Here is an 8571-nt window from a genome sequence, read left to right as displayed (position 1 = left end):
GGGAGGGGGAGGGAGGGAGGGAGGGAGGGAGTGCGTGAGTGAGTGAGTGAGAGTAAGAGAGTGGAAATAAGATAAATCGGAGTCTTCAGTACTTCAAATTCTTCCTACTTTCCTTTCCTACTCTCGAGTGTCGAAGACATTTTTAGATCAATGAATGTTGTCAATGTACGCATCGCTTTAGATTTGCGCTTCGCGAATCGGCCAAGTAAAGCTCGATTTGCGCTGTTCATCTCATGAACATCGTCGGAAAACGGTACTAATACTAAACATGGGCGCCGCGAAGGTGGTACAAGGAGGTGCATTTGTATTTTTCTATCTCATGAAAAATGAGAGGAATAGAAAATCCACAGGAAAAAAAGAAATCGCATAATATAAAAAATAATTTTTTCAATTAGACAGGAACTATATCCATAAACATTAATTAACATTTGTAATAAAACTTTGGAAAACCAATTTTTAAAAAATCAATGTTGGAACAAAAACTTTAGTCTTGGCTGTTAAAAAATGTTTCGAATTTGAATTTTTCTAGGTACACTCTTCTGCAAGTAATTCTCTCGGCGTCCATGGCTGAACCAAAATTATTTACTATTTAATATTACACCAATTGTAATTCGTTTTAACGTACTTTACACTCGAAATATTTGACGAAAATACATGATGATCAATGAGAATAGCGTAAACTGTAGCACGAATATACCGTCGATACGCAAATTGATGAATTTGAAAAGAAAAGGGGTTTGCCATCGCGGGAATGCTTTATGAATCGATAATAATCAACGGTCGTTTTGTCAATGATTTATTGTGCTGCTGACTGACTTTGAACGTCGGAAAACTTTGATGTTTCGAAATAAAAATAAAAATCGAACGTTGTACACTGTTGCCTCATACTTTACTATTTCCACCTATTTATAATGCTATAATTTACTTTTATTATTATATTTTAATTAATCATTTTCCATTTCGCTTGTTTAATATAAATTGCGTAGTGAGATATACAGGGTGATTCAGAATAAACGTTTGTTCTTAAAGTGTCATATTCCTGACTTAATTATGAGACAATTTTTTCTTTGAAAAAATTTTGTCTAAAACTTTTCAAATTACAAGAAGAAATAGTTAGCGTGTCACGGGCCGCGTAGAAGAGACGAACAGGAGTGGCGCTCACGTTAGTCACGCGCGCTTTACGTGCGGGGCGCACACTGACCGGACGCATTCACACGTTTATAAAAACACGTTTCTTCTTACTTTTCCCCTCTACCACGCTATCTTTTTGTCTTTCATATAGTTTAAATGTATTAATTTCGTTAAATTATAAATTAGAATGATGAAATTAAAATTAATATTGAACACTTTGATCGGATTGTTTTTAAATTACATTGATAAAAATTATTAGAAAAATGTCATAAAAGAGCGAAATTAGACAATAATTACGTGCGATAAGCATTATAAAACTATTATTGACATACAAATCAAACAATTATTTCAGTACATTAAATTCTAAGAGCGTTCCTTACAATTCGACGCATCGAAATACTTGTTAGACTTAATTATATGTCAATAGGCGTTATAATACTTGTAGCGTGCAATTATTGTCCAATTTTCTCACTTTTACAAAAACTTCTCTAATTTTATCTGCGCTATCACGCTCGTAGTATTTATTACATACTTATGAGAAGTCTTACGAGAAACGTGCTTCTTAGCAGTTACAGAATGATGAATGTTTAAAACAAAAACGAAAGTCAAATACACTTTAAAAATTTATTATTTTAATTACCTTGTAGATGTTCAATTATTCCATTTTGCTCTAGCTTCTTGAAACAGTTGAAGGAATGAGTTTGAGTGCACCGTAATAGCTCGACACAACGGTTTACTGTAATTCAATTTCTTACTCAAATATTAAATGTCTTTTAAATACGTCACTCGTACGTTTCTACGATGAGATTTTCCTTTTATAAATTGTGTCACGTTTCAACATATTGTTACGCCCGCACGTCTCGTGACGACGTTCCCGTACTCGAGGCGCGCAGTAATAAAGAACACGATTTAAGAAGAGAAAACAAGCAACGTATATTCAGCTATGTATACAAGAACACAGCGGTTTCAGCAATTGCGAAAATATTCGGAGCAGAAAAAAACACGTCCGTCCGTATTCATGGCTCTCTCCAAGATTTTTCTTCTCAATTCTTCTCAACAAACTCCTTGTCGCCAAGCAACGCGATCTTCCTTCGTCGAGGAACGTGAACTTTGGTGTTTAACGGGTGTCGAGGCGAAACGGGCATAACACTTCGATTACGTTCACTTGATTAAACGAGGAATTTATTAACCGATGTATCAATTAATCGTTGACAATCACAAACGATTGATTATTCGGGAGTTGAAGGAAGTAACACGACTGATTATTCGGGAGTCGAAGGAAGTAACACGTCTGTAAATCCGTACACAACAGAACATGTGTTTACATGCGGCAAGCAGCTGACTGACTTTCTTGGGATGCGTCCCGAGTTACGCATGAAGCGCATGATGTATCGTTTTATTCTTTTTTTATTTGGTGAACAACAAAGACAAATATGCGCTTTATGCGTAACTCGGAATGCATTCTTGGTTATGGATGCAGTGAGTGCAGTTCATGCATTACTAAGGCGCTAGATGAACTGCACTCACTTAGAGTCCCTAGAATGACAGAATCTGACCATGCTCTCAAAATGTCAAATAAATGTAGTGGGGATATGTTCTTAGTGATTGCACTTTACACTTTCATATTTAGAAGTTAGTTCCACAACGAGCATGAATCGAGACAGACGTGTTTGTCTTGTTTCGGCTTGGGTGTTACGTTATCCACAATTTTTGTAGAGAAAACAAGCTTGCCGGGCTTTTTCCTATACAGCAAGGAATTTGGTGCAAAATCCCCGCAATATTGCTGCTACATGTAATGTTGCTGCAATGTTGCAGCAGTGTTGCTGCAACTTTTGTGCAACTTTATATTATAGGGATTGTTTTGATTTCACATTTCGTTTTTGTTACTCTCCTACCGGCGCCTCTCCTTTGAAGGTGTGTCCAAATCATATTTGATACTGGCCGTATCGTTGTTTAAAGCTATGTTTTTATTTGTAATTTTGTATTTTTATTAAACAGATTGTATATTTCTTCATAATTATATTATTTTTTTGTAATTATAATATTTCCATATGATTATAATATGAAATACATCAATAAAGAATGTTTTGCGTTATTTCAAATACAAGTTTTTCAATAATCGCGCCTGTTTGAGAGAATCCGAGTCGTAATGGTTCGGTGCGAGATGCACGTAATCGCGGTATTGTTTTCGCCTAGTTCTCGTTTCACTTGAAACATTAAGAAGTGAGGACAGAAGTGAACCGAGAGAATGGAGACCACTTCTCTAATCTCCATTCTCTCGGTTCACTCCTGTCCTCACTCCTTAATGTTTCAAGTGAAACGAAAACTAGGCAAAACATTTTTTATTGATGTATTTCATATTACAATCATAAGGAAATATTATAATTACAAAAAAATAATATAATTATGAAGAAATATACAATCTGTTTAATAAAAATTATAAATATAAAATTACAAATAAAAACATAAAATGACGCAATCTGTACTGTTCTGAGATTTTATTTCCAATGTTCTTCGTGACACATTTGCGTGGAGCGATGTTCCAAGGCGTGCTCGCCGACCCGGAACACGTTTGCTCTCGCTTGAGCACGTTGCGCGCACGTGATCGAAACGCAATTCTCTCGAAACTCGTTGTGCAAACTCGCGCTTGGTTGGCTCGACACCGTAGCGGTTGTCTCGTTACTAAATTGTGAGATACTTCGCTAATTGTGAGACACGCGATCAACTCTCTTGGTCAGGAGATCGAGCTTTAGCGATTGAGAGACATCCAACACGTACTTCTTCTTCAGTCTAGGATAAAAGACAGCTGAAGAGAGGTAAAATCCGAAAATAAGGAGTGTCTGTTTGTTTTCGGAGTAATGTGCGCCGCGTGGTGCTTGGAGTTCGAACAATCACTCCGAAACGGTCGCTCCAAGAGGTGGCGCCGCTCTGCTAATTGAGAATTGTCAATCTGACGATCCACCACGCTACGATCAGGATTTCTTGGTCGCTCCCAAATATGCCACCCGCCTCGAAACATTAGTTTCGAAAGAGCCGTGTTCCTTTGATATGTCGGTTGTCCTCATGACTCGACGAGAGGACGCTGGTTTTAGGCTTTGTAAACTTGGCACCCGACTTGCACAAATATATATATATATTTTTTTTGAAAGATCTTCGTATGTAGTTGAATGTAGTAACATTTATTTCGTTTGTAGTAGCGCAGAAACAAAAATATAGCGACTTAAAAATTGTCATCCCCCGACTCTGAAGTTCAGAAATTTTAAGCATAGTTTCTTATAGAAAATCGTTTGTAGTGAAATGTAGTACAATTATTTCCGTTTTTGTAGTTGCACCGTTCGCGAGATATAGTTATTTAAACAATTGTATAAAAATGTAATATTTTAATTTTTAAGATATCTAAAATCCGCTTGCAGGGTTCGATTCAGAATCGTTTGTCGTTGTTTGTAGTGATTTTGCTTTCGTTTGTAGTTGCACCGTTTAGAAGTTACAACAAATTTGCAATAAACAAATTACGTAACTTCGCCAATTTTTGAGATATCTCAAATCCGCTCACGGCATCTTACTTAGAATCGTTTCTAGTTGTTTGTAGTGATTTTGCTTTCGTTTGTAGTTGCACCGTTTAATAGTTACAACAAATTCACAATAAACAAATTACGTAACTTCGCCAATTTTTTAGATATCTGAAATTTGCTCACTGCATCTTAATTCGTTTGTAGTTATTTGTAGTGATTTTGCTTTCGTTTGTAGTTGCACCGTTTAGAAGTTACAACAAATTTGCAATAAACAAATTACATAACTTCGACAATTTTTGAGATATCTGAAATGCACTCACATCATCTTACTTAGAATCGATTGTAGTTGTTTGTAGTGATTTTGCTTTCGTTTGTAGTTGCATCGTTTAAAAGTTATAAATTCGCAATAAACAAATTACGTAACTTCGCCAATTTTTTAGATATCTCAAATCCGCTCACGGCATCTTACTTAGAATCGTTTGTAGTTGTTTGTAGTGATTTTGCTTTCGTTAGTAGTTGCACCGTTTAGAAGTTACAACAAATTTGCAATAAACAAATTACGTAACTTCGCCAATTTTTGAGATATCTGAAATTCACTCACGGCATCTTACTTAGAATCGATTGTAGTTGTTTGTAGTAATTTTGCTTTCGTTTGTAGTTGCACCGTTTAAAAGTTACAACAAATTTACAATAAACAAATTACTAACTTAGCCAATTTTTGAGATATCTCAAATCCGCTCACGGCATCTTACTTAGAATCGTTTGTAGTTGTTTGTAGTGATTTTGCTTTCGTTTGTAGTTGCACCGTTTAAAAGTTACAACAAATTTACAATAAACAAATTACGTAACTTCGCCAATTTTTGAGATATCTCAAATTCGCTCACGGCATCTTAGAATCGTTTGTAGTTGATTGTAGTGATTTTGCTTTCGTTTGTAGTTGCACCGTTTAAATGTTATAACAAATTTATAAAAATTTATTCAAAAAAAGTTACAACAAAAAAACTACAAACGAAAGCAAAATTACGTAATTTGTTTATTGCAAATATGTTGTAACTTGTAAACGGTGCAACTACAAACGAAAGCAAAATCACTACAAACAACTACAAACGATTCCAAGTAAGATGCCGTGAACAGATTTGGGATATCTAAAAAATTGGCGAACTTACGTAATTTGTTTATTGCAAATTTGTTGTAACTTTTACAGACTGGGCAATCGAGCTAGTCGAATCATAGGATTGCCTTGTTGTTATCATTCTACGCCGGTTGACAAATCTGATTATATAGGCCGTGACTTGAATGAGCTTAGACCATTCCGAGTAACGGACCGCCAAATCCCATGACTAGCCATTGGAGATTGCATCGATCTTCGCTAAGTGACTGACTCCGGGTCGAGCTTCGGATTGGATTTCTGGTTGCATGGAAATAACATTATCGGACCAATTAGAAAGGGGTAAGCGTAATCACGAAGGACCCTGCCACCAAATTTCATGCGAGGTCAAATCGCTGTTTAACAGTCCCCGAGAAGCGCAGTCCGCGGGATTATCTTCTGAATGTATGTGATGCTTGGCGCTCGGTATTCTTGATTGAACTGCTGCAACTCTATGAACCACGAATATCTTCCATTTCGGTGGGTGTTGACCTAACCAGGCGAGGACCACCGTTGAATCTGTTTAATAGTGACATGGGCAGTCGTGTAATTGCAACGCATTTTGAATTGCGTCAATCAAACGAAATAGTAGGACTGCGGTTGACAGTTCGAGTCGCGGGATGCTTATGGGTTTCATCGGCGCAACCTTGGATTTTCTTGTTAATAAATCTGTCGTGATCTCTCCGAATATTGATGTAACACGAATGTAGACGGCTGCGGTTTATGTTACCGATGATGCGTTTTAAAATCCGTGAGTCTCGTAGTTTACGGAGTCAGCTCCGCGACCTACAAATCTGTTTATTTTAAGACCGTCGAGAGTGGAAATTCCCTTGTAAATAACTTCCCATTGCGTAAGTGCTTGGTTTAAAATATTGTCGTCCCACTCTAGTTTAAGCAGCCACAATTGCTGCATAAAAATTTTTGCCACGATTGTAACGGGAGTGACCCGGCCCAGGGGGTCATAAAGTTTTGCGATTGTCGAGAGAATCGAGCGTTTTGAGCGCGGTATTAATTTTAGTAAGAAAACTTGAAACTAAAACACGTCGAACGCCGGGTTCCAGATGACGGCGAACACGTTTAGGTTCTCGTCGGTCTTTAATGATGATGCTTATTCGCATCTTCGAAACGATCCTAATAATGATAAATAACATAATAAAATCTATAAATAATTAATTCTTATTGCTGTCAAAAATTAGTTAAATTGCCAGTCAATTTAACTCGTGATATTACTGCGGTAGTTTAATAGAGTTAGCGTTTCTCAAGACCGAAAAATCATTTCGGCGCGCGTTTCTGGGGACTACATACGTAGTATATAAATTCACATAAGAACCATACAAGCATTAAGATCCAGCTAGACCGTTTAAGGCTTAGATTTCTATAGTTTATGTTATCATATATACGGTCCTATAATATATTTGTCACGTCCGAACTGGTGTGTTTGTCGCGATTGTTGTGGTTCGAGACGCGGCATAAATCTCGTGGAACGCGGGCGCGAAGCGGAGCGCGCGGGGCGAAACCTTAGCTTCTACAGAAATGATATTATCCTAACGGTATTGGGGCAGGCTGCTGTCACCAGTGCCTTTCGCATCGGCACGAAATCTTAATATTATTCTAAGTCTCGCGGGGAGGCTTTTATCTTGTATTGACTCCTTCGAGATTCTTCAGAGAGAATTTAAATTGGAGAATTAGAGGAGTTTTCAGATATTATTAGCACCCCAGCGTGCTGTAAGTACTTGTAACACGGAGATCATAATCTCTCAAGAGGGCAGCTGAATGTATGTCATCATACACTCGCTCTATCTACGTTCTCCGTTTCTGAGAAGGATCTGGAAGGGTAAAAAAAAAGAGATATAATTTACGATTCTAATATCTTTATGTTGTATTTACAGGAGTCTATCGATATGATCGTGGCCTTCTGGCTGGTAATTAGCCGGGGCCGCGTTGGAATTCGCGCGGGAGCCACGTGTGAGGGGGACCGATTCGGTGCGGTTTCCCGGGCTTGTTTTAGATCGGCCGCGGGTCGGGGACTCGGTGGTCGCGCCTCGCGGTTCTCCTCCGTCGGAGGAATTCTCGGGGGCGAGGTTGGCGTCGGGTCCTCTCGCTCGCTGCTTCTTTCCGCTAACGACCGCCGGAGGGCCCGAAGGTGCACCCTCCAACCGCCTCGTTTTCCTCTCGCTCGCTTCTTCTTGTTCATCTATCGGTTGTTGTTAGATGAAAAAGGGGGAAGCGAGATATTCTATGTTTTAATATCAAAAAGTTGTGAAACTAATGACGAACTAATAAAAGGGAGGAGAGGTTATGGAGGCCTTGACGCCGATGTAGGCGCTCGTTGAGCTCCACGGGGAAGGTGGCTCGTCGGCGCACCTGGATAAGTCGCGCCTAGAGTCATGGGTAAGGATGGCCTTAACGACATGGGGAGGCGCACAGTTAGAGCCGGAATGTTTTTGGGGTTAAGAGGGAAGCTTGCGCTCAACCTAAGCGCGGTATTCCTACCTTAGCTTTAGCTTGGACGGGAAAGAATAGGAACCGAGTCTGTGTACGCTCTCGTTTATATATAGTTAATATCGTGGCCCCTCGCGGTAAGGGGATGTTCACGTCCTCATGTTATTGCGAAATCTCTATTGTGTGCCGATTATGTTATTAGAGATTTATTCTAATGACGATTAAATTTTAGTGAGTTTGTGCCTTTGATTTCACGGCGGGGATCGCGAGGTTCGTACACCGAAAAAATTGTATTCTTAATTTAAGAATATCCCACTTACGTATAGTATGTTTTCCTCT

Source organism: Trachymyrmex cornetzi, unplaced genomic scaffold (genome assembly GCF_001594075.2).
Source record: "Trachymyrmex cornetzi isolate Tcor2-1 unplaced genomic scaffold, Tcor1.1 scaffold80, whole genome shotgun sequence".
NCBI classification, from domain to species: Eukaryota; Metazoa; Arthropoda; class Insecta; order Hymenoptera; family Formicidae; genus Trachymyrmex; species Trachymyrmex cornetzi.
This window is presented reverse-complemented; position numbering follows the sequence as displayed.